Source organism: Arachis stenosperma, chromosome 2 (genome assembly GCF_014773155.1).
Source record: "Arachis stenosperma cultivar V10309 chromosome 2, arast.V10309.gnm1.PFL2, whole genome shotgun sequence".
NCBI lineage: Eukaryota > Viridiplantae > Streptophyta > Magnoliopsida > Fabales > Fabaceae > Arachis > Arachis stenosperma.
In genome coordinates, this window is record NC_080378.1 from 77,088,074 (window position 1) to 77,092,241 (window position 4,168).

Here is a 4,168-nt window from a genome sequence, read left to right on the forward strand (position 1 = left end):
GTTAAAATTCACTTTTCTGGACTTTACTATGAGTTTGTGTGTTTTTCTGTGATTTCAGGTATTTTCTGGCTGAAATTGAGGGACCTGAGAAAAAATCTGATTCAGAGACTGAAAAGGACTGCAAATGCTGTTGGATTCTGACCTCCCTGCACTCGAAGTGGATTTTCTGGAGCTACAGAAGCCCAATTGGCGCGCTCTCAACGGCGTTGGAAAGTAGACATCCTGGGCTTTCCAGCAATATATGATAGTCCATACTTTGCCCAAGATTTGATAGCCCAAACCGGCGTTCAAAGTCACCTTCAGAAATTCCAGCGTTAAACAACGGAACTGGCACCAAAGTGGGAGTTAAACGCCCAAACTGGCACAAAAGCTGGCGTTTAACTCCAAGAAGAGTCTCTACACGAAAATGCTTCATTGCTCAGCCTAAGCACACACCAAGTGGGCCCGGAAGTAGATTTTTATGTCATTTACTCATCTCTGTAAACCTTAGGTTACTAGTTCTCTATAAGTAGGACCTTTTACTATTGTATTGAGATATCTTGGTAGCTATCTTTGTTCTGAGGCCATCTTAGATCATTGAGAGGCTGGCCATTCGGCCATGCCTAGACCTTGTTCTTATGTATTTTCAACGGTAGAGTTTCTACACACCATAGATTAAGGTGTGGAGCTCTGCTGTACCTCGAGTATTAATGCAATTACTATTGTTCTTCTATTCAATTCCGCTTGTTCTTGTTCTAAGATATCACTTGTTCTTCAACTTGATGAATGTGATGATCCGTGACACTCATCATCATTCTCACCTATGAACGTGTGCCTGACAACCACCTCTGTTCTACCTTAGATTGGGTGAATATCACTTGGATTCCTGATACACGATGCATGGTTGATCGCCTGACAACCGAGCGCTCGCCTGACAACCGAGCCAGCCATTCCGTGAGATCAGAGTCTTCGTGGTATAGGCTAGAACTGATGGCGGCATTCAAGAGAATCCGAAAGGTCTAACCTTGTCTGTGGTATTCTGAGTAGGATTCAATGATTGAATGACTGTGACGTGCTTCAAACTCCTGAAGGCGGGGCGTTAGTGACAGACGCAAAAGAATCATTGGATTCTATTCCGGCCTGATTGAGAACCGACAGATGGATAGCCGTGCCGTGACAGGGTGCATTGAACATTTTCACTAAGAGGATGGGAGGTAGCCACTGACAACGGTGAAACCCTTGCATAAGCTTGCCATGGAAAGGAGTAAGAAGGATTGGATGAAGACAGTAGGAAAGCAAAGAGACGGAAGGGACACAGCATCTTCATGCGCTTATCTGAAATTCCCACCAATGAATTACATAAGTATCTCTATCGTTATCTTTATGTTTTATTCGTATATCACCATATCCATTTGAGTTTGCCTGACTAAGATTTACAAGATGACCATAGCTTGCTTCATACCAACAATCTCCATGGGATCGACCCTTACTCGCGTAAGGTTTATTACTTGGACGACCCAGTGCACTTGCTGGTTAGTTGTGCGGAGTTGTGATGAAGAGTTGAGATTGCAATGAGCGTACCATGTTGATGGCGCCATTGATGATCACAATTTCGTGCACCAAGTTTTTGGCGCCGTTGCCGGGGATTGTTTCGTGTATGGACAACTGACGGTTCATCTTGTTGCTTAGATTAGGTATTTTTCAGAATTCTTAAGAATGAGTTCTAGAGTTTCATGATGACCTGTTGAAATCTGGCTGGCTGAGAAGCCATGTCTAATCTTATAGGACCGAGGTTTCAACTGATCATCACAAGAGCTTGTTGATCTCTATCAATCTTGCTATTGGAGCAATGATCTGCTAAGGCTTGGCTGGCCATTGGCCATGTCTAGTGTTTTGGACCGAAGCTTTCTTTGAAAGCTTGGCTGGCTGTGAAGCCATGTCTAATTCCTGGACCGGAGTCTTAGACTAGCATTGCAATGATTCCTGGAATCCAAATTAAGAATTCTGAAACCTTTATTTTCTATTTCCATATAATTTTCGAAAAATCCAAAGAAAATTTCAAAATCATAAAAACCAAAAATATTTTATGTTTCTTGTTTGAGTCTAGTGTCTAATTTTAAGTTTGGTGTCTTGCATACATTGTTTATTTGATCTTGGTTCTATTTTCAAGTCAATAGTATAGGGAACTGAAGATTCAGAACATGCAGCAGAGGAATTACACAGAAAAAGCTGGGCGTTCAAAACGCCCAGTGAAGAAGGACAGACTGGCGTTTAAACGCCAGCCAGGGTGTCTGGTTGGGCGTTTAACGCCCAAAAAAGTAGTGCATTGGGCGTTAAACGCCAGAATGTGCACCATTCTGGGCGTTTAACGCCAGGATGGCACAAGGGAGAGGATTTTGTTTTCAAATCAATTTTTTCAAGTTTTCAAAGTTTTTCAAAATCAAATCTTTTTCAAATCATATCTTTTCAATCAAATGTTTTCAAAATCAATTTCTTTCCTTTTTCAAAGATACTTGCTATCAATTAATGATTTGATTCAACATTTCAAGTATGTTGCCTTTTCTGTTGAGAAAGGTTTAATGTTTGAATCATATCTTTTCTTGTTAGCCAAGTCATTAATTTTTTTTTTAAAATCAAATCTTTTTTAAAATTGTTTTCAAATCATATCATTTCAACCATATCTTTTTAAAACCATAACTTTTCAATCATATCTTTTTAATCACATCTTTTTCAAAATAATCTTCAATCATATCTTTTTAAAATTCTAATTTCAAAATCTTTTTCAAAAATTACTTGATTTCTTTCCCACTCTTGGTTTTTGAAAATCAATTAAAGTTTTTCAAAATGTTTTTAAAATATTTTTAATTAATTTTCGAAAAAACCTCTTCCCCTCTTCTCACATCCTTCTATTTATGGAGTATCACTCCTCCTCAATGCACAATTCGAATTCTAGCTCACTAAGTTCGAATTCTTCTACCTCTTTCTTCTATTTTTCTTTTCCTCTGACACCTCAAGGAATCTCTATACTGTGACATAGAGGATTCCATATTTTCTTGTTCTCTTCTCTTTCATATGAGCAGGAACAAAGACAAAGGCATTCTTGTTGAAGCTGATCCTGAACCTGAAAGGACCTTGAAGCGAAAGCTAAGAGAAGCTAAGGCATAACTCTCTGCAGAGGACCTAACAGAAATCTTCAAAGAAGAAGGACACATGGCGGCCGAAAACAACAACAATGCCAACAATGCAAGGAAGGTGCTTGGTGACTTTACTGCACCTACTCCCGACTTCTATGGGAGAAGCATCTCTATACCTGCCATTGGAGCAAACAACTTTGAGCTTAAGCCTCAATTAGTTTCTCTAATGCAACAGAATTGCAAGTTCCATGGACTTCCACTGGAAGATCCTCATCAGTTCTTAGCTGAATTCTTGCAAATCTGTGACACTGTCAAGACTAATGGGGTTAACCCTGAGGTCTACAGACTTATGCTATTCCCTTTTGCTGTAAGAGACAGAGCTAGGACATGGTTGGACTCTCAACCTAAAGAAAGCCTGGACTCATGGGAAAAGCTAGTCAATGCCTTCTTGGCAAAATTCTTTCCACCTCAAAAATTGGGTAAGCTTAGAGTGGAAGTCCAAACCTTCAGACAGAAGGATGGAGAATCCCTCTATGAAGCTTGGGAAAGATACAAACAATTGATCAGAAAATGTCCTTCTGACATGCTTTCTGAATGGAGCATCATAGGTATTTTCTATGATGGTCTCTCTGAACTATCCAAGATGTCTTTGGATAGCTCTGCTGGAGGATCTCTTCATCTGAAGAAGACGCCTACAGAAGCTCAAGAACTAATTGAAATGGTTGCAAATAACCAATTCATGTACACTTCTGAAAGGAATCCTGTGAACAATGGGACTAATTAGAAGAAAGGAGTTCTTGAGATTGATACTCTGAATGCCATTCTGGCTCAGAACAAGATATTAACTCAACAAGTCAATTTGATCTCTCAAAGTCTGTCTGGAATGCAAAATGCACCAAGCAGTACTAAGGATGCTTCATCTGAAGAAGAAGCCTATGATCCTGAGAACCCTTCAATGGAAGAGGTGAATTACCTAGGAGAACCCTATGGAAACACCTATAATTCTTCATGGAGAAATCATCCAAATTTCTCATGGAAGGATCAACAGAGACCTC

General features: G+C 39.8%; 1 non-coding gene across 1 annotated transcript; it reads right to left on the reverse strand.

Moving 5' to 3' along the window:
* Nucleotides 1-3,594: 3,594 nt before the first annotated feature.
* Nucleotides 3,595-3,702, reverse strand: LOC130964873 (small nucleolar RNA R71). Its single transcript, XR_009080940.1, has one exon. It is a non-coding gene; the product is annotated as a small nucleolar RNA R71 (small nucleolar RNA).
* Nucleotides 3,703-4,168: the final 466 nt, after the last annotated feature.